At 45.3% G+C, this 25,778-nt stretch overlaps 1 protein-coding gene across 2 annotated transcripts in view; it reads right to left on the bottom strand.

The window, feature by feature from the left end:
* The window catches only part of GP9 (glycoprotein IX platelet), a 67,961-nt gene that overhangs the window by 19,879 nt on the left and 22,304 nt on the right, over positions 1–25,778 (bottom strand). Inside the window, exon 2 of one of the 2 annotated variants that reach the window (XR_010791062.1) lies at positions 24,450–24,497. The exons of the other annotated variant lie outside the window; for it this stretch is intronic. The gene's annotated coding sequence lies outside the window, so the exon portion shown is untranslated. Of the gene's footprint in view, positions 1–24,449; positions 24,498–25,778 lie in introns of those variants that run through there. 2 annotated transcript variants of the gene reach the window in all.

Raw genomic sequence — 25,778 nt, 5'->3', positions numbered from 1 at the left:
CTGGGGTCTGTAATCTTCCGGGCTACTCCAGTGAGCATCTGATGCATTGGGGTCAGTGGCGGTCCTTGGACGCCTTCTCGGGGGTGCAGGGAGCTCAGACTCGCTGGATGAGGATGAGGATGAGGAGTCAGAGAATGCCAAAAAAGTGGGGTCGTCATCACCACTACCTGAGTCCGAGTCTGATGCAATGATTGCATACAGTTCCTCTGAAGTGTACCTCCTGCGGGCCATATTTATATAAAATGGGGCACACGGGGAAAAAGTTTTATTAGATGGGACACTGCGGGATGGGGTGACCACGGGACGGGGGTCGGAAAGAACGCGGAAACTTATGTGGTGTATTCACGTAAGTGTTTTGTTTTTTTTTTGTGTTTTTTTGTGTTTGCAAAAAATTAAAAGTTAGATTTGAGAGGTTATATGGGAGAGGGGTGGGGTTTGTGGGCTAGGGAGGGAGGTGGTGGGGGTTTGTGGGATAGGGAGGGAGGTGGGGGGGTTTGTGGGGTAGGGAGGGAGTTGGTGGGGTTTGTGGGGTTTTTGTGCGATAAGGAGGGAGGGTGTGTATGGGATATTTATATGTTAAACTTGGCAATGTTTTAAGAGTATTCCGTTTCCAACCGGTTAGCCCCTAATGGCCCCAATTGCAATAGTGCGCCTACTTATTGGCCCCAATAGCAATAGTGCGCCCCCTTAATGTCCCCAATAGCAATACTGTAGTGCACTTCCTTAATGGCGCCAATAGCAATAGTGCTCCAATGGTAATATTGCACTATTATTTTTGGAGACATTAACCACAGTGGCCTGAATACTAATAGTGCACTCTCTTAGTGGCCTCAATAATAGTGCATCCCCAATAGTAATAGTATTTCCCCTTAGCGCCCTTGAGCAACAATCATGGGAATTAGTTTTACTCACTGATCCTGATTCTGTGTGTTAAATCTGTATTGGCTCGCTGCTTATCTGAACTGATTACCCATTACTGACTCCAGGGCTTGTTGTTTTCTTTGTTGCCTGCTTACTCCACCAGTCTGCGACTACTCTGGAGATGCAAGCTAGGGATTCGTAGCAGCGGAGTCCAGATCCCTGTACAGGGGTTAAAGGGTGAAGACCTGCGGTCCCTAGCCTCTGCTTCCTAGAGTAGCCAGCGCCAAGTCTGGCTGTGGTAGTGCAATTGCTGAACAGGCAATTCTGAGCACAAAAATGTTAGAGGAATTAAGCATTATCGAAAATATGTTTGCAAAAAATTAAAAGTTAGGTTTGAGAGGTTATATGGGAGAGGGGTGGGGTTTGTGGGATAGGGAGGTGGTGGGGGTTTGTGGGATAGGGAGGGAGGTGGGAGGTGGTGGGGGTTTGTAGGATAGGGAGGGAGGTGGTGGGGTAGGGAGGGAGTTGGTGGGAGGTAGTGGGGTTTTTGTGCGATAAGGAGGGAGGGTGTGTATGGGATATTTATATGTTAAACTTGGCAATGTTTTAAGAGTATTCCGTTTCCAACAGGTTAGCCCCTAATGGCCCCAATTGCAATAGTGCGCCCACTTATTGGCCCCAATAGCAATAGTGCGCCCCCTTAATGTCCCCAATAGCAATAGTGCACTTCCTTAATGGTGCCAATAGCAATAGTGCTCCAATGGTAATATTGCACTATTATTTTTGGAGACATTAACTATAGTGGCCTGAATACTAATAGTGCACTCTCTTAGTGGCCTCAATAATAGTGCATCCCCAATAGTAATAGTATTTCCCCTTAGCGCCCTTGAGCAACAATCATGGGAATTAGTTTTACTCACTGATCCTGATTCTGTGTGTTAAATCTGTATTGGCTCGCTGCTTATCTGAACTGATTACCCATTACTGACTCCAGGGCTTGTTGTTTTCTTTGTTGCCTGCTTACTCCACCAGTCAGCGACTACTCTGGAGATGCAAGCTAGGGATTCGTAGCAGCGGAGTCCAGATCCCTGTACAGGGGTTAAAGGGTGAAAACCTGCGGTCCCTAGCCTCTGCTACCCAGAGTAGCCAGCGCCAAGTCTGGCTGTGGTAGTGCAATTGCTGAACAGGCAATTCCGAACACAAAAATGTTAGAGGAATTAAGCATTATCCAAAATGTGTTGGCAAAAAATTAAAAGTTAGGTTTGAGAGGTTATATGGGAGAGGGGTGGGGTTTGTGGGCTAGGAAGGGAGGTGGTGGGGGTTTGTGGGATAGGGAGGGAGGTGGTGGGGTTTGTGGGGTAGGGAGGGAGTTGGTGGGAGATAGTGGGGTTTTTGTGCGATAAGGAGGGAGTGTGTGTTAATGGTATATTTATATGTTAAACTTGGCAATGTTTTAAGAGTATTCCGTTTCCTACAGGTTAGCCCCTAATGGCCCCAATTGCAATAGGGCGCCCACTTATTGGCCCCAATAGCAATAGTGCGCCCCCTTAATGTCCCCAATAGCAATAGTGCACTTCCTTAATGGCGCCAATAGCAATAGTGCTCCAATGGTAATATTGCACTATTATTTTTGGAGACATTAACTATAGTGGCCTGAATACTAATAGTGCACTCTCTTAGTGGCCTCAATAATAGTGCATCCCCAATAGTAATAGTGTTTCCCCTTAGCGCCCTTGAGCAGCAATCATGAGAATTAGTTTTACTCACTGATCCTGATTCTGTGTGTTAAATCTGTATTGGCTCGCTGCTTATCTGAACTGATTACCCATTACTGACTCCAGGGCTTGTTGTTTTTTTTGTTGCCTGCTTACTCCACCAGTCAGCGACTACTCTGGAGATGCAAGCTAGGGATTCGTAGCAGCGGAGTCCAGATCCCTGTACAGGGGTTAAAGGGTGAAAACCTGCGGTCCCTAGCCTCTGCTACCTAGAGTAGCCAGCGCCAAGTCTGGCTGTGGTAGTGCAATTGCTGAACAGGCAATTCTGAGCACAAAAATGTTAGAGGAATTAAGCATTATCGAAAATATGTTTGCAGAAAATTAAAAGTTACGTTTGAGAGGTTATATGGGAGAGGGGTGGGGTTTGTGGGATAGGGAGGGAGGTGGTGGGGTTTGTGGGGTAGGGAGGGAGTTGGTGGGAGGTAGTGGGGTTTTTGTGCGATAAGGAGGGAGGGTGTGTATGGGATATTTATATGTTAAACTTGGCAATGTTTTAAGAGTATTCCGTTTCCAACAGGTTAGCCCCTAATGGCCCCAATTGCAATAGTGCGCCCACTTATTGGCCCCAATAGCAATAGTGCGCCCCCTTAATGTCCCCAATAGCAATAGTGCACCTCCTTAATGGTGCCAATAGCAATAGTGCTCCAATGGTAATATTGCACTATTATTTTTGGAGACATTACCTATAGTGGCCTGAATACTAATAGTGCACTCTCTTAGTGGCCTCAATAATAGTGCATCCCCAATAGTAATAGTGTTTCCCCTTAGCGCCCTTGAGGGTTTGTGGGATATGCAGGGAGATGGTGAGGGTTTGTGGGATAGGAGGAAAGTGGTGGGGGTTTGGAGGATATGGGAGAGGGGTGGTGGTGGTTTGTGGTTAGGGAGGGAGGTGGTGGTGGTTTGTGGGATAGGGAGGGAGGTGTTGGGGGTTTGTAAGATAGGGAGGGGGGTAATGGGAGGTTGTGGCGTTTTTTGGGCTTGGGCATGAGTGTGTGTGTAGGATATTTATATTTTAAATTTGGTATTGTTTTAAAGGGGTATTCCAGTTCCAACCGGTTAGCCTCTAATGGACCAAATAGCAATAGTGTGTCTGCTCAATGGCCCCAATAGCAATAGTGTGCCCCCTTAATGGCCCTAATAGCAGTCATGTGCCCCCTTAATGACCCCAATAGCAATAGTGCACCCCCTTAATGGCCCCAGTAGAAATAGTGTGCTTCCTTAAAGAGTTTTTTGTGGAAATAACATTGATGAGCTATCCCTAGGAGAGGTCCTCAATTGTTGATCGGCGGGGGTCCACCGCTCGGGACACTAACCTATCAATTGTGCGGGTACATGTTGTCAGCACCGCAATAACAGAAGTCAGAGTGGAAGCCTCTGCATCAATCTCCCATGTAATGGTTGGCGCTTGTTAGTGCAGGCACTGCTTTCATTGAAATTATTGAGAGCTGTTCCTGTTGTTATAAGCGCCAGCCACTACATGGAGGTTGGTGCAGAGACTTCCGCTCCCACCTCTGTTATTGCGGCGCTGGCAGCTTGTGCACGCACAGCTGTTCGGTCGGGTCCTGAGCGGCATACCCGACTGATCAACTATTGATGACCTATCCTGAGGATAGCTCATCAACAGTATTCCCACAGAAAATCCCTTTAATGTCACCACTAACAATAGTGCACTCCCTTAATGTCCAAAATACTAATAGTGTGCGCCCTTAATGACTCCAATAGCAATAGTGTGCCCCTTTAACCCATTCCCGCTGCAGGGCATAAGTTTACATCCTGGCAGCGGGGTACTTCCCGCAACAGGGCGTAAACTTACGTCCTGGGGATAGGGCGGGATCACATATGATCCCGCGCTATCCCGCAGTGGGAGCCGGCTGTCAGTCACAGCCGGCGTCCCGCTGCAACAGCGTGGGGGCATCGGAGATGCTCCCCCCCGCGTTTAACCCCTTCCCCGCCGCGATCTACGAGTTCACAGAGGGAGCGCACTCCCTCTGTGTCTCCGGCCGGCTCTCGCGATGTTATCACGAGAGCCCGGCCTGTCGCCATGGTAACAGGATGCCAGACACTGGCGTCCTGTGTTACCAGTGCCTGAGATCGCTGTATAAGCGATAAGGCATGGCAGAGCAGTAACTCTGCCATGCCTTATGACAGCGATCATCAGGGCAGTGGTCAAAGTCCCCCAGGGGGACACAAATGTTGTTAAAAAAACAATTTAAAAAATGAATTAAAAAAATGTAAAAAAAAGAGTTAAAAAAAAACACATTTTTTTATGCTTTTTCTGAGATTAGCATAAAAAAAGGTTAAAAAAAAAATAAAACCCCACATATTTGGTATTTTCGCGTCCGGAACGATGCGTACAATAAGACACACATGCTTTTGACTGGGCACAGAAAAAAAACGCAAAAAAAACGCTAAAAAACTGAGGCAAAATGCTAATTTTTAGCATTTTGCCTCACTAAAAACGCAATAAAAGTGATCAAAAAGACTTTATGCACCCCAAAATGGTACCAGTAAAAACTACATCTCGTCTCGCAAAAATTAAGCCCTCATAGAGCTCCGTACATCAAAAAATAAAAAAGTTACAGGACTTTGAATGCAGCTATTTAGAAAAAAAAAAATTCCAAAAAAAGGGTTTTTATTGCAGAATAGTGGAAAAACCTAAAAAAAGGTAAGAATTTTGGTATCGTTGTAACCGTACCAGTCCGCAGAAAAAATGGAATGTTTCATTTATGCTGCATGATTAATGCTGTAAAAAAAAAAATTTGAAAATCTATGGCAGAATTGATGCGTTTTCTCTCCCTGCTATCATAAAAAAAAAATAAAAGTTTTACAATATAGTTAATGTACCCAAAAATAACGCTGATAAAAACTACAGTTCGCCACGCAAAAAACAAGCCCTTACACGGCTGCGTCGACGGAAAAATAAAAAAGTTATGGCTTTTGATAAAAGGAGAAAAAAATCCGCCAAAAATTGTTGCGTCCTTAAGCCCAAAATAGGCCATGTCATTAAGGGGTTAAAGGGGTTCTGTCAGCAAAATAAAAAAATTTATACTGATCTGAATCCTTCTCTGCATCCCTGTAGAGTCTAACCTGTGGAAAGAGAAGAGTTAAAAAGCAAAGGAAACACACCTAATCCAGTTGTACTCGGTCCCTCCATCGTTCACCTGGCACATAAGGGGGGGGCTCCTGCGCGCTCATGCTGACCTGGCCGCATCTAACCTCTGACATCCATGTAGAGTCGGCAGTGAGTGCGCAAGTGACAAGAAGGGGGACACGTGCACTTGTCAGAGCTTAGACGCAGCCAGTTCAATCAGTGGGCAAAGCGTCACTTGTGACTCCTCGACCACTGACCCGGGCGGCAGGACTTGCCGTCCGGTGTTGTTCGGAGCAGGGGCAGAAGTTGGCATTTTGCTAGCTTCTGCCCTGCGTTTGGGCGGCTGCCGGAGGGACAGGAGAAGATCAGCAGGTTCCTGGTTACCCATCCCGTAAGGCACAGGTGAGTATTTTTTTTTTTTCTGACAGAACCCCTTTAATGGCCGCAATAGTGCGCCTCCTTAATGGCCCCAATAGCAATAGTGCACCCCCTTGATGGCCCCAAGGGAAGGAAGGTGGGGGTTGTGGGATAGGGAGGGTGTGTATGGGATATTTATATTTTAAATTTGATAGTGTTTTAAAGGGGTATTCCGGTAAAACAGGTTAGCCACCATCCACGGGACAGGGGATAACTAGGTGAACAGGAGATGTCCAACCACTGGGACCCCAACTGATTAAAAAGAATGGACACCTGGTTGGTCTTTGAATGAAGGAAACCCAGGTTGGGCAGTGCGAAATTTGCTTCTTCATTTCAATGAGAGTGCCAAAGATTCCTGAAATGAATGGAGTGCTGTGTTCCTGCCACACCTGAGCTTCCTGCACTGCCCAACCTGCGCTTCCTTCATTTGGGTACCGTCTGGGCCCCCGTTCTTGTGATCCATGGGGGTCCCAGTGGTTGGACCGCCACCGATCAGCTAATTATCCCCTATCCCATAGATAGGAAGCTTGTTGGAACCCTTTCATGCTTTTAGCTAGAATACCTATTAAAATCATAAAACATCTGCTAACTATTTGAATAAAAATTATTTTTCTAAAACCAGACGTGTCTATAGTTTATTCTTATGAAATTGTTCAGTGTTCTCACCATTAATGGCTCTCTGCTTCCAAACTGTTTGCTCCTTAAACAGTTAAAAAAAAAATCACTCCATCACTCCAAATAGTGAAATGTTAGTCTAGTTAGGAAAACCTCTGGAGCCCCCCACCCCACCCCCCATTGACAAAATAAATGTAGTTAGAATATTCTGGTGGAATGCTTCTCAGGGCACAATATAAAGCAAACCTGCACAGATGTGAGGATGAAGAAAGGTGCAGATAGCAGATAATTACATACAGTTGGTTACTAATCTGGAAATTTCTTCACTAGTAGGCCTCAGTCACACGGGAGCATCGGCACCCGTACACCAGAGCCGATGCGCCCGTGTGACTGTCAGTTAGAAGACGGCCGTACCTGAAGACGGCCGTCTCTCTCCAGCGCTGATCATAGAACACATGACCGGCAATGGAGCCGGTCACATGTTCTTCCTCCCAGCGCTGCAGAGAGACGGCCGTCTTCAGGTACGTCCATCTGCTGGTGTCAGTCACACGGCCGCATCGGCGCCAGTGTACGGGTGCCGATGCACCCGTGTGACTGAGGCCGTAACCTGTACATTGAGAGGAGAGCACAACTTACAGCATGTATAACTGCACAGGGGTCCAGTAGGTAGGGAGCCCCACTGCCACCTTAGGCCAAATGTCCATGGGCTGATTTAAATAGCAGAATCCGCAATTCAAAGTGCCCATAGGTAAGCATTGGCATCTGCAACTGAATTTAAGCATGCGGATTTAATTTGAGGACCGTTTGGTGCGGAAAACAATTCACAGGATACTCCATTTCAGTGTGGATTCCGTGCGGATGGGCTCAACAGAAGTCAATGGGTGCGGCCGATCTGCCGTGGATCCACATATAGAATTGCGGATGCACTGCAGATTTGTGTTCAATAAATTTTTATTAATTTTACAAACCGTTAACATTGTATACAGTTTCTAATCTTTAACCACATTAATGACCAGTTTCATTGGCCACACATTGCTGACAATATAACCTTTGCTGGATAGTAATATAGGCCCGATGCCTGGGCCACATATACAGATATGCAATATAACATGACACACCTCTCTTATACTTAACTATACACAATGACCACAAACATGGGGAGACAAGGAAATCAGGGGAGACACAAGAAGAAAGGGATGGGGGCAGGGGCGTACCTGAAGGCTAAGGGGCTCGGGTGCAAAAGTTCAGCTGCCCCCCCCCCCCCTCCATCTGTACCCATACCTATACCTAAACCGTGCTAATTTACAAACATGATCTAGCCCCTTGGTGTAAGCCTTCTCATTATGACTCCTTTCTATGACTACGTAAAAACCTGCTGGTAATGTCTTAGACCGCTTTCACACGGCCGCGAAAATTATGCGAGATTTGTGCATTGCAAGACGCACAAATCGCACATGAATATGAACCCCATTCTTTTGAATACGATCATTCACAGGAGCGATGTTTTTTTTCTTCTCTGCATCGCATGAGAATCTGATGATGTGATGTGAGCTGGTTTTAACACAATAACCCCTCACATCCGTGGGGACAGCACACGTTGGCGAGTGTGATATGGGGCAGAGTTTCACGGCCCAATATCAGACTCACTCGTGTAAAATTAGCCTAAGGCCAGCTATACATGGCTTGATTTGCATTGCGGAATATGGAGCGAGCATCCGCCTACGGATTCAGCAGCATGTACCGCCCATAGCATGCTATGGAAAAGCGTTTTTTCCTCTACATGAGCAGAAATCAATTGCGGTTTTCCGCTCATGGAGGAAAAATCACTGCATGCTGTTTTAGTGCAGGTTCTGCACGGACGGCCTCTGTTGAACTCAATGTAAGCCGTGCGACCCGCTGCCCTGATATTGCGGAAAAGTCGCGGGCACCAGCGTCATCTCCTAGCGACGGCGCTGGAAAGTGAGTGATTAAAAGAAAAAAAAAACTGTACTGCGCAGGTCCGACGGCTCGCCTTGTGGACCATTCACAGTACACAAAGCAGAAAGAAATTACAGGTACGCGTGGATGCCAGCGGGGCACAGGGTTGGATTCCGCTGCGGGCTCACAAATGCGGAATCTGACCCAGTTGTGTGCAGCCGGCCTAACACTGTGTGCATGGATTTTGTTGCATTTTTGAACCACAATTAAAATCACATCCAAAAACCGCATGCACTATTATAAACCGCATGCAGTATTAAAAAACACTCGTGGATTCAACCATTACAGGCGGTTTTTAAACTGCATACAGGTTTCTGAGGCGTCTTTCAGTTAATTATTAGTTAATAATTATATAGAGTATATATCCAGGCTATACCTGCTGTACATATAATTATATACAGGAGAGGTATAACTTATAGCAGCTGTATATATATATATATATTGTGAGACGGTGACCGGCAAGGTGCTGGAGGGCAGGTATGTGTCGCCTAGGATGCTCTCCTATGCTGCCTTGGGGAGCGCTTGGGCAGATACGTGCCACCGAGCAGCCTGGGCTCGGTGGAGGAAGCCGGCAGTATAGTGTTAGTAGCATTAAGCTACTAACACGATGTAGTGTGTAAGTGGCTCCAAGCCACATAATCCGGGCCGGCTTTTCCTGGAGTGACCAAAGTGAAGGGTGGGATGGTCACTCCCACGTACCAGGTGGGGCTGGTACCAGGCCTTATAAAGCCTGGGCCTACAGGGCCTAGAGAGAGAGCTGAGACCTTTGCAGGTCTGAGAGTCCTGGCTGGCTGTGTGCAGGAGCCATTTGTGTTACCAGTGTGTAGACAGGGACGCTCCATGTATAGTAAGTGCTCAGACGAGCAGGATTTACGTTATGTTTGCCTGATGTTAAGGCCTGTATTTTGCTTTTGTTTGCTTGGAAATAAACCCAGGCAAAGCCTGGACTAAAGACTTTATCGCAAGTGTCACTGTCTCTGACTGCTTATGCCCAGGTTGCTACCGATCCTAAACGCTAATCCTTCACATATGGTGTTTGGATGCGGGCAGCGGTCTTAAAGAGACATACACCAATTAATGGACATTTTGCTGCAGCAGCTGGAGAACCGTTGCTAAGGGCAACCGCCCAGGAGAGATTGACTGGAGAGTGCTGTAACCCCCATGTCCTGGGTGAAAGCTGCAACGGCACAGCCATCAGATACTGCCAAGATGGAGGAACTGATAAAGCAGCTGGTACAAATGAACGTGCAGCAAAAGCAAGCGTTGGCCCAGCAGCAACAAGTGGCGGCGACCCAGCAAAAGATCCATGAGGAGGCCATGAGAGCTCAGGCCGAGACTAATGTTCTCCCGGCGCAAAGTGTGCAGAGGTCGTCTGGTTTGCTCCCCACCACCCGTACCGCGGTACAGGCAGCCTTACAAAAGATGACGGCCACCGATGACATCGAGGCCTATCTCGCGGTCTTTGAGATACAAGAGATACACAGGTTACACCAGCATGGGACATACCACTATATACAGGGGGATATACATCCTGTATATAGTGATATGTACCATGTTGGTGTAATCTGTGTATCTCCTGTATATAATTATATATATATACAGAAGAGGTATAACTTATACCAGCTGCACATATATAATTATATACAGGAGATACACAGGTTACACCAGCATGGGACATACCACGATATACAGGGGGATATACATCCTGTATATAGTGATTTGTACCATGCTGGTGTAACCTGTGTATCTCCTGTATATAATTATATATGTACAGCTGGTATAAGTTATATGGCTATGTCAATGGTGCCATCAGCAAAGATTTATATTTCTAGACCATGGGTTGGATTACCTATATGATGGACTCCTTGCTAGAGACAGGTTGAACCTTACAAAGACAGGAGAGTATATAGTTGACATGTGCCTTGCTACAATCATCAGGAGAGCTTTAAGCTAGAACAACGTGGGAAGGGTAGTAAAAGGCCAGTCAAAAATATACAGCTAAGAAATACAATTAAGAACCTTGTCATTAGAAGTGGCAAGAAAGAACATAGACAAAAAAAATTCAGAAGCAAAGTAGAAGAGCAAGAGACACGGATCACAAACTAAATTGTTTCTACACAAATGCCCAAAGCATAGGAAACAAGGAGAATTGGAGCTCCTAACACAAGAAGAGAAATCATAGGCATAGGCATCACAGAAACTTAATGGGAAGATACACAAGATTGGGATACAATGCTTGAAGGATACAACTTATTTATAAGAAACAGACCTAATAAAAGAGGAAGAGGTGTTGGGTTGCATGTTAGGAAAGCATACATCTCCACATAGATTCAAGCTTCAGAGCATGGTAGTTCTGTAGAAACTGTTTGGGTAAGAATACAAGGAGAGAACAACACAAGGGACACTATTGTAGGCATTTACTATAGGCTGCCTGGACAAGCAGAAGATATTGATGAGCTTTTTCTACATCAGATGACCAAGCTCTCAAAAGAGCAAGGCACAGTGATCATGGAAAATTTAAACTATCCAAACATTTTTTGGAAATCTCTCTCAGACAGAGGTAATGGGTCAAACAAATTCTTATCCGCTCTTGCTGTCAACTTTATCTTTCAAAGATAGAAGATAAAACAAGGGGATTTGCTATCTTGGACCTAATTCTTATGGCCCATTTACACATAACGATCATCGCTCAAAATGTGTTCGAACTAACAAATTAGAGCAATAATCTTGCAGTGTAAATGCAAAAAAATTGCTCACTATTCATTCGGAAGTTGTTATCGCTGACTTTCAGTCAGCATAAAAACTATCACTGGATTGCTGGCTTCTCATTCCGTATAAATGCTACCCGCTCAGCGTTCCACATAGCAAGTGAAGTGCTGAGCGAGAACCCAGAGAGAATCCAGTGATCCAGAGGCGAAGTCTGTTTGTCTAAATGCTCTGCACAAGCACTAACAACTTTAGCTGTGACATCAGTGCTTGTGCAGTCATTTAGCTGACTGTCGTACTGTGTAAAAGGGCCATTACCAGCAGGGAGGAAATGGTTGATGAAGTATGGCTGGCTGCAACCTTAGGAGGCAGTGATCATGCTATCCTTGAATATTGGATAACAAGATAAGGAAGAGGATTTCAGAAAGGCAAAATTTAATGGGCTCAGAAAGACAGTAGGAAGGATCCAATGGCTGGATGTTCTTAAGGACAGAAATGTCCAAAAAGGTTTGGAAATATTGCGAAATGAGATTCTCAAAGCACAATCGTTAACAATCCCTAAAAGAAGGAAGAATGGGAAACATTTAAAGAGACCAGGATGGATGAACACAAAACTTAAATACATGCTAAAAAGGAAGAACAATGTGTTTATCAAAGTGAAAGGGAGGGAACTAAAGAAGACTATAATGCAGTCTGTAGAAACTGTATGGCAAGTGTCAGAAAAGAAAGCTAATAATGAATTGAGACTTGCAACAGAGGCCAAGAGCAATAAGAAAGGATTGGGGGGGGGGGGGGGGAAGGGCGTATGTCAAAACAAAAGAAAAGATTGCTATAGGATGTTTACAGGATGAAAATGGGGATTTGGTTAAAAATGATGTTGAGAAGGTTGAACATTTAAATTCCTATTTTGTATCTGTTTTCTTTCAGAAAGTAGATGTAACATCAACTGACCTTCCCTATGCTATTGGGGAATAAAAGAATGCAAGCTATCTATAAGCACAGAGATGGTGAGGGAACACTTAGATGATCTAAATGAATTCAAGTCTCCAGGTTCAGTTAAATTACATCCTATGACTGGGTTGATCAGGGAAATGCGGTAGATATAGTGTATCTTGACTTCAGTAAAGCATTTGACAAAGTATCTCATATAGTACTTATTGAAAAAATGACCAAACATGGGATTGACAAGGCAACTGTTAGGTGCATTCACAACTGACGGGGTGATCGTAATCAAAGAGTGGTTATAAATTTAAGTTGAAGAACGTGTCAAATGGATTACCACAAGACTGTCCTGGACCCAGTATTGTTCAACATTTTTATAAATGTTCTGGAGGAGGAAATTGAGGGGAAACTGATCAAATTTACAGACGACACAAAGCTAGGAGGGATAGCTGTCACCAGAGAAGAGAGGATTTAAATAGACCTAGACAAGCTTGAACAGTGGGCAGTGACTAACAGAATGGTATTTAACAAGGATAAATGCAAGTTCCTACATCTGAGCAAATGAAGCAAGCTCATACAGAATGGGAGGAATTTGGCTAAGCAGACTTGGGTATACTAATGATCACAGAGTGAACATGAGCCAACAGTGTGATGCATCAGCAAAAAGGCAAACATAATTCTGGGATGCATTATGAGAAGTATAGAGTCTAGATCAAGTGAGGTAATTATTCCCCTCTACTCTTCCTTAGGCCGGCTGTCCATGGGCGATGTGGTATCCCACGGCGAAGCTCCGCCACGGGAGCCGCCGCTCGGGGGCAGGAGCCGCTGCCGAATCTCCACCGGTTAGCCCTATCTAATAGATAGGCTGACCGCGGAGAATCGGGGCAATTCGCAGCATGCTGCGAATTGCCCGCCGGGAGTGGAGAATCGCAATGATTCTCTGCTCGTGGACAGGTACCGGCGCTTTCCATAGCAATGCTATGGGAAGCGTAAAGCGCCGGCGAATAAACTGCCGTGGACAGGGGACCTTAGTCAGACCTCACCTGCAGTTCTTGGCACCTCAATTTACATAAACAAACTGGAGCAAGTTCAGAGAAGAACTACCATATCCTATGAGGAACGGTTAAAGGATCTGAAAACATTTAGCTTGCAAAAAAAGAAGGCGGAGAGGAGACCTAATAGCTGTCTACAAATATCTGAAGGGCTGTCACAGTGCAGAGGGATCAACCCTATTTTCTTTTGCACAAAGAAAGACTAGAAGCAATGGGATGAATGAAACATAAATGCAGCACAAGAACCAAACTCATATCATAATTATAGCACCAACACTAAACTCAGTACATAAAAACAAAACCAGAACCAAGAACTACATTTCTTATCTTGCAATTGCGATTACAATGCAGTTACCGCCAGTGATCACAGGTGATGTTATCTCTGTGTGGGAGTCATTTACATTTGGTTTTCCTTTTCTCTGGGTCCACTAAAATTTCTTCCAGGTCTTACTTGCTTCTCTTATCACTCTCTCTATCCTGCTGCAGCTAATCCTAATGAGCTTTTCAGTGTCTCATATAGTAGCAATGTGCTGCTGTGGTACCATTAATAATAGTGCCTCTGCAGTGGTCCAAGTAATAGGAATGCTTTGTGGCCACAATTAGTTATAGGACCCAAGCTTTGGCCCCAATGAATAATAGGATGCCCGCTGTGGCCCCAATTAACAATAAGACCCCTGCTATAGCTGCACTAAGTTATAGTATCCCATTTGGCTCCATTTAGTAAAAGGACCCATACTGTGGCCCCAGTTAATAAGATAATTATTAGTAGACTGCACCAGATAGCGCCCACCGTGATCTTCTCCCCCCCTTTCTCAGAGATTCTGTAGTGATAAAGTGAACTTCTGATCTAAGGAATCCTTTGGATGGTCGTACTTGCTCAGAGGCATCTACTGCAGAGATTTTGCCTATGGCATTGCATATGTGACCGCTGGCATGAGACCCTACAGCTGCATCACTTGGCGGAAAGAAACTTATCTGAGTTCAAATAGATCTTGAAACAGAAGGGTATCTCTGCATTGTCGGACTATTTGTCATCTCCTCTGAATTGATCACAATGCCCAGGAGCTGGTAGCAAGTGATGGAGATCAGGTTGGATTTCTTGACATTCACAATTCTGTTTAGAGCAGATAGAAAGAACATTACTCTGTTCCAATGACTCAGTAGGGTGGACTGTGAATGCACCTTGATGAGCTAATCATCTAGATACTGTACAATTGGTCCATCTAGATGCAGACAGGCAACCATTTTCAGGACCAGTTTGCAGAAAATCCTGGGTGTTGGAGAGATGCCAAAACAGGAACTGAAAACTGAAAGTGATGGGTATTCTTCACTTGAACAATAGCCAATTTCAGATATTTCCTGTGGTTTGGATCCACTGATACATGCAGGTACTCTATGCATCTTTTAAATCCTCTATCACCTGTGGGAGATTAGCTCGGTAGCATGCGGGTTTCGCAATAGGCAGAGACGGAACACCAGCGGATGCAGTCCAAGGCAGGCGTGACCTGCATTTTATTTATATAACCGCAACATAAACAGTCCAACCTTAGCTTCAAGCAAAACGGCAACATAAAAGTCCAACCTTAGCTTCAGGCAAACAAACAATAGTCCAGATCCAGTTATCAGGCCTTCCCGGCCTGATCCAGTCACACAGCAGGGTCTCTCTCTCCAGCCGGTCACACAGGCTGCCAGGGTCCAGCAGCCATCTTAGCTCCCTCTGTGTCCATGCACCTGCTATTTATGTGCACCCTTAGTCTGGCTCAGCCTCAGCACTTGGGCCAATTGGCCTCGCCCACACCCAAAAAACAGATCTCCAGCAACTACTTGCTGGAGACCACATTACACTCTTGGTTTTCTACGTCTCCAATAGCGGGACGTGACCTTCCTCCAGTCCCCTTATGCATAATACCAGAACCGAGGGGCCATGTAGCGACCATCCACCACTACACCCCTCAGTACCTCACACACCCTATAGCTGTATCTTTGGATCAAGAAAATTACAGAGTGAATGCTCTTGATTCTGAATCGCTCTCTGCGGATGAAGGTATTCTGCTACCTTAGATCTATTATAGTTCTGAGAATGGACACCCACTTGCATTTTTCTTGAACATTTTTTTCACGCGATTGTCAATGGGACTTTCTAATGTTAAACGCATCGCAAGTTTGTGCTTTGCGATTTTTGTGTGATGCGTTTTTTAACATTAGGAAGTCCAGTTGTTTACATTCACTCTTTCAGTAAATGTGAATGACTATACAATCGCGGTTTACACGCAACGTTTATTTTTATGCCTGCATAAAATGAACAACGAACAAGAAGTAAACGAATTCCCATTTGTTGTTCAATCGTTAGCCATGATTACACTGAACGATTATTCAAATTTGCACAATCCAATCATTTTATGGACAACAATTGTTTTGTGTAAATCTGCAATCAGCATGCTGGTCACTACCTTATGCTGCCCTCAAAGACAGATTCCCTTTAAAGGGTCACTGTAATTTTTAACATGGAAACATGCAGGGTTGCTTCTAGTCTTGCTGAATGAGGTGAAAATGAAATGGTGCCCCCCTCCCAAAATTCAATAAGATGAATGTGTTTGGCTATAGGTAGTATATTGCCTGTAATCTTTGAGAAGACTTCAAAAAATGCTTAAAGGGATTGTCCCGCGCCGAAACGTTTTTTGTTTTTTTTTCAACCCCCCCCCCCCCCCCCCCGTTCGGCGCGAGACAACCCCGATGCAGGGGTTAAAAAAGATCACCGGACAGCGCTTAACTGAATCCCCGCGCTCCGGGGACTTCTTACTTACCCGGTGAAGATGGCCGCCGGCATCTTCTCCCTCGGTGGACCGCAGGGCTTCTGTGCGGTCCATTGCCGATTCCAGCCTCCTGATTGGCTGGAATCGGCACGTGACGGGGCGGAGCTACACGGAGCTACACGGAGCCCCATTGAGAAAAGCAGAAGACCCGGACTGCGCAAGCGCGTCTAATTTGGCCAATAGACGGCGAAAATTAGACGGCAACCATGGAGACGAGGACGCCAGCAACGGAGCAGGTAAGTGAAAAATTTCTTATAACTTCTGTATGGCTCATAATTAATGCACAATGTACATTACAAAGTGCATTAATATGGCCATACAGAAGTGTATAGACCCACTTGCTGCCGCGGGACAACCCCTTTAAAGTGAATGTGCACCCTTGAATAATTTTTTTAATTTACTGACAGCTGCAGGTTGATAACACCTATCGTTTCCACTTTTCTTCCAGTGGCGTTTTGTATGGCCTTCATCTTATTTGGCATTAATAACTTTTTCGGGAGTTGCAGAAAGTGATCTATACCATGAATGTCTATGGTTGTAAACCAAATTAGGGGGATATAATTAAAAAGCTTTTATAGTTTCTAAAAATTAATAACCTATCTACAGGATGGGTCATCAACAGCTGTTCAGTGGAGGTCTGCCACCTGGGACTCTGGCCAGTTAGCTATTCACTGGGCCTACTGCCAGCCTATATGGAGCAGGAAGCATATAGCTCTGTATATTGTGCTCTGACCCAGCATGGAATTGCAAACACAACTCCCATTTGAGTAAACTCCTCACCAGCATGGATTCATGAAGGGTCGATCATGTCAGACAAATCTGATCAGCTTCTACGATGAAGTAAGCTCTAGGCCAGACCTATTGATCTCGTATATCTGGACTTCTCTAAAGCATTTGACCCTGTGCCGCATAATAGGCTAATATACAAAATGAGACAGCTCGGATTGGGTGAAAACATGTGAATTGGCTCAATGATAGAAAGCAGAGGTTGGTAATAAATGGTTCGTACTCTGATTGGGCCACCTTCGCTAGCGGGCTGCCACAGGGTTCAGTATTAGGCCCCATTCTGTTTAACATATTTAATAATGACCTGTGTGAGACGGCGACTGGCAAGGTGCTGAAGGGCAGGTATGTGTCGCCTAGGATGCTCTCCTATGCTGCCTTGGGGAGCGCTTGGGCAGATACGTGCCACCGAGCAGCCTGGGCTCGGTGGAGGAAGCCGGCAGTATAGTGTTAGTAGCATTAAGCTACTAACACGATGTAGTGTGTAAGTGGCTCCAAGCCACATAATCCGGGCCGGCTTTTCCTGGAGTGACCAAAGCGAAGGGTGGGATGGTCACTCCCACGTACCAGGTGAGGCTGGTACCAGGCCTTGGTAAAGTCTGCCCGGGGTTACCAACATATATTGGTGGTTGTAGACTACGCCACCCGTTACCCCGAAGCCGTTCCTTTATGCAATATGTCATCCAAGGGTATTGCAAAGGAACTACTTCACATGTTCTCCCGCATGGGCATACCAAAAGAGATCCTGACGGACCAAGGAACCCCCTTTATGTCAAAGGTCATGAAGGAATTGTGTAAGCTGCTGAATATTAAGCACTTACGGACCTCTGTGTACCACCCACAGACGGATGGTCTGGTTGAGAGATTTAATAAGACCCTAAAAAGCATGCTCAAAAAGGTAGTCAATAAGGATGGGAAGGACTGGGACTGTCTGCTGCCATATTTAATGTTCTCAATCCGTGAAGTCCCACAATCCTCCACTGGGTTCTCTCCCTTTGAATTAGTTTATGGTAGACATCCCCGAGGGCTCCTTGATGTAGCTAAGGAGACCTGGGAGCACGAGTCCACCCCCTACAGGAGTGTTATTGAACACATCTCCCTCATGCAAGATCGAATTGCGGCGGTCATGCCCATTGTTAGAGAACATTTACAGCAGGCTCAAGAAGCCCAAAGCCGGGTATATAACCGGTCCGCCAAGGTGAGAACCTTCAACCCTGGGGATCGGGTACTAGTGTTGGTGCCCACCCTAGAAAGTAAATTCCTAGCAAAATGGCAAGGGCCCTATGAAATAATTGAGAAAGTCGGAGAGGTAAATTATAAGGTATACCAGCCAGGTAGGCGGAAACCAGAACAGTTGTACCATGTAAGCCTAATTAAGCCGTGGAAGGACAGAGAAGCCCTGACTGCAGTGAGCACCCCACATGGTGAGGTCCCAGAGGTGTGTGTATCAGGGTCCCTGTCCAAATCCCAACAACAAGAGTCGAGGGAATTTATACAACGTAATTCAGATGTGTTCTCTGATATACCAGGGCGTACTGGTGTCATAAAACACGACATTATAACTGAACCAGGGGTAAAGGTTCAGTTGAAACCGTACAGGGTTCCAGAAGCCCGCAGACGAGCCATCTCAGAGGAGGTCAAGAAAATGCTAGACCTCGGAGTAATTGAGGAGTCGAAAAGCGAATGGTCCAGCTCTATCGTGCTGATACCAAAACCTGATGGCTCTCTGCGCTTCTGTAACGACTTCCGGAAGCTAAATGACATGTCAAAATTTGACGCATACCCAATGCCGAGAGTGGACGAGTTAATTGAGAGACTGGGTCATGCCAGGTACTTTTCCACTCTCAACCTTACTAAAGGCTACTGGCAGGTTCCCCTTACAGAGAGCGCAAAAGAAAAAGACCGCGTTTGCCACACCAGAAGGGTTGTTTCAGTACATCTGCCTACCCTTCGGTTTGCATGGAGCCCCAGCAACCTTCCAAAGATTGATGGATATCATACTCAAACCCCATCGTCAATATGCGTCAGCATATTTAGATGATATCATCATCTTTAGCGAAGACTGGGACAGCCATCTACCCAAGGTACAGGCAGTACTGTACTCCCTTAGAAAAGCAGGGCTCACAGCAAACCCAAAGAAGTGCGCCGTAGGCCTCGAAGAAGCACGATACCTGGGGTATGTAATAGGCAGGGGTATTATAAAACCCCAGATCAATAAAGTTGAAGCCGTTCAGGACTGGCCACAACCCACTACTAAAAAGCAGGTGAGAGCTTTTTTAGGCATTGTAGGGTACTATAGGCGGTTCGTGCAAAACTTTGCTAGCATAGCAGCACCCCTAACAGACTTGACCAAGAACAGTAAGTCAGTCATGGTCAAGTGGAACCCTGACGCAGAAAAGGCGTTCCAAGAGTTAAAACGGGCCCTCTGTAGACGTCCAGTGTTGGTCACACCTAATTTTAATTAATTTGTCGTTCAAACAGACGCGTCCGATGTGGGACTGGGAGCAGTTCTGTCCCAAGAAGTAGAGGGAGAGGAACATCTTGTGATATATCTGAGCAGGAAGCTCACGCCCCCAGAAAAAAATTACAGTATCGTTGAGCGGGAGTGCCTAGCCATCAAGTGGGCCCTGGAATCCCTAAAATACTACCTGCTAGGTCGGCACTTCAGGCTGATCACAGAGCACTCCCCCTTAACCTGGATGTCACAGGCAAAAGAAAGAAATGCCAGAGTCACTAGGTGGTTCCTGACACTTCAAAACTTCAGTTTCTCTGTTGAACACAGGGCAGGAAAGCTACAGGGCAATGCCGATGCCTTGTCAAGGACGCATTGCATGGCGGCTAAAGGTGTCCGACCCCACAGGCTCGAACAGAGGGGGAGGGTATGTGAGACGGCGACCGGCAAGGTGCTGGAGGGCAGGTATGTGTCGCCTAGGATGCTCTCCTATGCTGCCTTGGGGAGCGCTTGGGCAGATACGTGCCACCGAGCAGCCTGGGCTCGGTGGAGGAAGCCGGCAGCATAGTGTTAGTAGCATTAAGCCACTAACACGCTGTAGCAAGTAAGTGGCTCCAAGCCGCATAATCCGGGCCGGCTTTTCCTGGAGTGACCAAAGCGAAGGGTGTGATGGTCACTCCCACGTACCAGGTGAGGCTGGTACCAGGCCTTATAAAGCCTGGGCCTACAGGGCCTAAGGGAGAGCTGAGACCTCTGCAAGTCTGAGAGTCCTGGCTGGCTGTGTGCAGGAGCCATTTTGATTACCAGTGTGTAGACAGGAATGCTACATGTTTAGTAAGTGCTCAGACGAGCAGGATTTACTTTATGTTTGCCTGATGTTAAGGCCTGTATTTTGCTTTGTTTGCTTGGAAATAAACCCAGGCAAAGCCTGGACTAAAGACTTTATCGCAAGTGTCACTGTCTCTGACTGCTTGTGCCCAGGTTGCTACCGATCCTAAACGCTAATCCCTCACACCTGATAGAGGGGCTGCACAGTAAAATATTAATATTTGCAGATGACACAAAATTATACAATATAATCAATGCAACGGAGGACAAGGTACAGCTACAAATGGACCTAGATAAGCTGGGGGCTTGGGCAGAAAAATGGCAAATGAAGTTCAATGTTGAAAAATGTAAGGTTATGCACATGGGTAGGAGAAACTGATGTCAGCAATATACACTAAATGGGGTACTGCTAGGGAAAAGTGATATGGAAAAAGACCTGGGGGTACTAGTGGATTATAGACTAAACTGGAGTAACCAATGCCAGTCAGCTGCTGCAAAAGCTAATAAGGTCATGGGGGGGGTGCATAAAAAGAGGTATAGGGGCGAAGGACGAGAACATTATCCTTCCACTATATAAGGCACTTGTCAGGCCCCACATGGAATACTGTATACAGTTCTGGTCACCGGTGCTCAGGAAGGATGTTACAGTGCTGGAGGGGGTTCAAAGAACGGCAACTAAACTAATACATGGAATGACGGGACTGGAATACCCAGAGAGGCTATCCACATTGGGATTATTTACCCTGGAAAAAAGACTGCTAAGGGGTGATCAAATAACTATGTGTAAATACATGAGGGGACAATACAAGGATCTCTCCCATGATCTGTTTATACCCAGGACTGCAACGGTAACAAGAGGGCATCCGTTACGTTTGGAGGAAAGCAGGTTTCATCACCAACACAGAAAGGGGTTCTTTACTGTAAGAGCAGTTAGACTGTGGAACTCTCTGCCTGAGGATGTGGTGATGGCAAAATCCATAGAGGAGTTTAAAAGGGGACTGGATGTCTTTCTGGAGCAGAAGGATATTACAGGATATAAATCTTAGGTAATTGTGAATCTGGGTAAACAGGCAGGTAGGAACTATTAGGGGTTGATCCAGGGATTAGTCTGATTTCCATTAGGGAGTCGGGAAGAAATTTTTTCCCCAAAATAGCTAATTGGCATCTGCTCTTGGGGTTTTTTTTGCCTTCCTCTGGATCAACAAAACAGGAGGATAAACAGGCTGGACTAGATGGACATTGTCTTCATTCGGCCTTACAAACTATTTTACTATGCTTGCAATACCATGCTAGGCCACTGCATAATGTATGGCACTATATGCTTCCTGCTCCATACCCGCTGACAGTGGGCCCAACACATAGCTAATTCTGTACTGATACAATATACAAGGGCAGGTAGAAGCACCACATTTATCAGCATGCAGACAATCAAATTGTTATATGAAGGAGCATTGCACAGGTTCAATATACTGATGGACAACCACTCACATACCTATTACATATTGGGGGGAGTGGTTGCTTAGTATTATACTTGCACATGATAAGGACCACAGCAAAATAAAAAATGTATAAATGTAAAATGTATCTTTATAAGGCCCCCTGCACATGGGCGAAAATTTTGTGGCGGGATTTCCCGCAGAATTTCCACCTGTGCCTGCCGGTATAGGATTGCATTACAAAATGCAGTCCTATGCACACAGCCGCGATTTGTTCGCGTGAAAAGACATCTGAAAAACAAATCGTACCATGTTCTATTTCTGTGCGGGTCTCGCAGAGGCCCCATGACGGGCTGGCTCCGCTCCGCACATGGGTCGCCTGAACGTCAGCTGGTGCATAAGCAGAGACGGAAGACGCCGGGAGCGAGTAAGCCGCAGGCCTCTGCGGAGGCATGGGTCCGCATCCCACTGCGAGAATTTGTCCGTCTGCAAGCGACCTAAAGCTGCCTGTCCACCAGCGATGATCTACGGGCGATAAATCGCCCATGGATCACACTCTCTGAAGCTCTCCATTGCATTGCTGATTTAAATTGTGGCATGCTGTGATTACCGCAATTCTTCGCGGCGAGCCTATCTGTTGGATAGGCTCACTACTGAGACCTGTCAGCTCTCTCCCCTCGTCCCCTGCTGGGGAATATCACCAGAGATATTCTGCCTCGGCCGTGGACAGGGGGCCTTAGTGCACAGAATTAAAAACACCCATACTAAGGCTGGGCTCCCACGAATGATCTGGATTCTGCACGCAGGTTCCTGCAGCAGAACTCAGCTGTGACCTTGGCGGGCGACCCTGCGTACCTGCTTTTTCTGGACTGCGGACACTCAACGTCAGTCATGTGCAATATAGATTTTTTTCAAAATATTTGTTCACCCCATGCCATCGCTAGATAATAACAAGGGTACCTGCAGTCGATCTGCAATGTCAATAGCGGATGGACTGCGGGTCAGGCGGCTTCCATTGACCTCAATGGGGGCTGTCTGCGCAGAGTCCGCAGCAAAATAGCGAATGCTGCAATTTGTCTTCCACTTGCAGAATACACAATTTGCATCCGTGAGTGTGAAGGAAAAAGCAATTTTACGTACCATTGAATGCAAAACCATTTGCTGCGGATCCTCCGTGTGGACATCGAATGTATATTCCACAATAGATATCCATTCGTGTGAGACAGGACTAACAGGACAGGATACTGCTATATTAAAGCCAAGCAGAAGGGCAAACCATAGCCATGTTCCACATAGAACCATTATACAGGGTAAGTATATACTGTATATCATCCTTAATTAGCACGGCTAATTAAGTTAATAAAGTACAAGTGCCAAATGTATCCAAAGTAACATAACAGATATATAGGGTCGATAAATAGAACATACTCCATGCAGAATAACAATATAGTATAAATACAGAGTATACAAAGGATTGCATATGCATCTAGATCAAAATCTCATAATAATCCAGTGGCATAGTAATGCCCTGAAGTTCAAAAGACCGTGTTATTTAGGAGTTAATGACAGAACATATGGCTGTATTGTGGCTTCTTGTTGTGCGGAGCTAATAGGGCACCCATAACAATGAATGGGAACTTACTGGGACTCTGTATGTCACATTTTTTTTAGAGCCCAATAACATGTTGGCATCCTCCATCAGACAGTTTTTTTCCCATTGAAGAAGTTTTTTCAAGTAGGCAGCAAGTTGAACGCACCCTGTAATGTAGACTCGTCTGTTGTTTTTCTTTTCAATAATGGCTTGAAATTGCTTGCCATTTTACGTCAGTCATTCTACAGAAATTGACAAAGTTATTTTACTTTTGTCCATTTAAAATCAATTTCTATCCGAATAATACATGTTTATTTCTAGCCTGTGCAGAGTGGAGTATAGGCAGAAGTGAAGCATAGTAAATGACATTAGTAATACTGACGTAGGCAGCTCCACTTTCCATTCTCCTGGTTACAATAGTAAGAATGGGCTGTGAGTAGTGAGATATTCTTCACAGCTGTGTGGGTGTATTTGTATAAATGGCTTTTGTGCTATATTGTATGTGTGACCACCGTGTAATATCATGCTGCGCAGTCTGTCATTTATTAAGCTCTAGACGTGATGGGTTTGTCAATTTATGCTGTTACAGTTCCGTGATCTGTCTGTGTTCAGGTGTCATGCCGAGATTTGGAGCTCTTGTTCCTATCCATTAACTTATAAATGATAACAAATACTTTATACGAAGAAGCTGTGAGGGCTCCGAGATAGAAATATTATATAATTAGCACATAAATATCTGTGCAAGTAAACTGATACAGCGGTGTATCAAACTAGTACCTATGTGCTATATGCTACTGCTAGGGTGAGTGCCTGCTGTTGGGTTCTTCTCACGTGTCTTGAATCGCTAATCCTGATCATACAACTAGTGGAAACTGTAGACAGACTGCAGAATATGTAGGAAACTTAGATGAAAGTCTCTCGATTTGAAGGGGAGTAAATAATTAAAAACTGGATGAAGTCAGTGTACTGGTATGCAAATTAAGGAGCCCTTTGTTATTCCAATTGCAAACCAATTGCTTGAAGGTTGTAGTCTCGGACCCCAATGCAGTGTGATTCGTTAACCCAATTTCACTGCCAGCAAGAACTTACCTGATGTACCGCCAGACGCAACTGGACACGTGAATGGAGAACAGCTGTGTTTAGTGACGAGTCCCGATTCTGTCTGGGGCAAAGTGATAATCATCAACGTATTTGCAGGCATTTTGGAGAAAGGGGCAACCTAGCTGTGATTATAGAGTGCCACACAGGTCCAACCCCTGGAGTCATGGTTTCGGGGGCAATCTTATGACAGCAGGACTGAGTTGGTGGTTACTGAAGACACAATGACTACTGTATGTAGACAGAGTGGTACACCCTGTTGTCATACCCTTCATGACCACCATTCAAAATGGAATTTTCCAACAACATAATGCCCATAATGCCATACTGCAGTCATCATAGGATATGCCTAAGGTGTCACGACCGTTGATTGGCCCATATGGTCCCCATACTTATCCCCAATGGAGCATGTCTGGGACACCATAGGAAGACTCATTATGTCACATGGCCACCCACCACAAATTGTACAACAACTGACTACAGGCTTGGAGAAACCCCAACAAGATATCCAAACACTTATTGATTCAATGCCTGCAGAGATCCAAGAATGTATAGGGGCTCATGGTGGGCACACTTTTTAGTGATACCTGAACCAAACAGTAATAAACTATCTGATTCTTTCCAATTTGCTGTAAAATAGAATAACTCTGTTAAGGTTTTGCATATCCAAGTGATTCTGACATTGTTTTTTCACCACATATTGTACTTTATTTAGGTGGTAAAAGTAAAGCAATAGAATTTGTGTATATTTATTAAAAGTACCAAAATTGGGAAACTTTTAAACATTTTTTCACATTTTCAACTATAATATATCAAATAAGTGCAAACATACTGTACAAATTTTTATTAAGACATATATTTCCATCTGTTTACTTTATTCTGCACGCGCATTTGAAAATTTTTTTTTTTTTAACCATTTAGGAGACGTACAAATTTACCATTACTTATTAACATTTTGAGGGCTTATTTACACGAGTGTATATCGGCCGGCGTTTTCATGGGTGGACGATATACGCTTCCATCTGAACAGTCCTCCCCTTTCCTCCCCCTCACCGGCTCTCTGCCTCTCTCCTTCCCTCCATCTGTTTGCAATAAGAGTGGGTGGGACAGAGTGGAGCTTAGCTCTGCCCCGCCCCCACCCATTGCAAATGCTGGAGTGGAGGAGAGAATCAGAGAGCTGGTGAGGGGGAGGGAAGGGGGTAGCTACTCAGATGGAAGCGTATATTGGCTAGCTATGAAAATACCGGCCAATATACACTCGTGTAAATAAGTCCTTAAGAACACTTTGTTTTCCTACACCAAACCAAGATTGCAAAGGCTCATAGGTATCAGAATGATAGA

Source organism: Eleutherodactylus coqui, chromosome 3 (assembly GCF_035609145.1).
Source record: "Eleutherodactylus coqui strain aEleCoq1 chromosome 3, aEleCoq1.hap1, whole genome shotgun sequence".
Classification (NCBI taxonomy): domain Eukaryota; kingdom Metazoa; phylum Chordata; class Amphibia; order Anura; family Eleutherodactylidae; genus Eleutherodactylus; species Eleutherodactylus coqui.
Note: the sequence above shows the minus strand (reverse complement) of the source record. Positions and strands in the feature narration are given on the sequence as shown.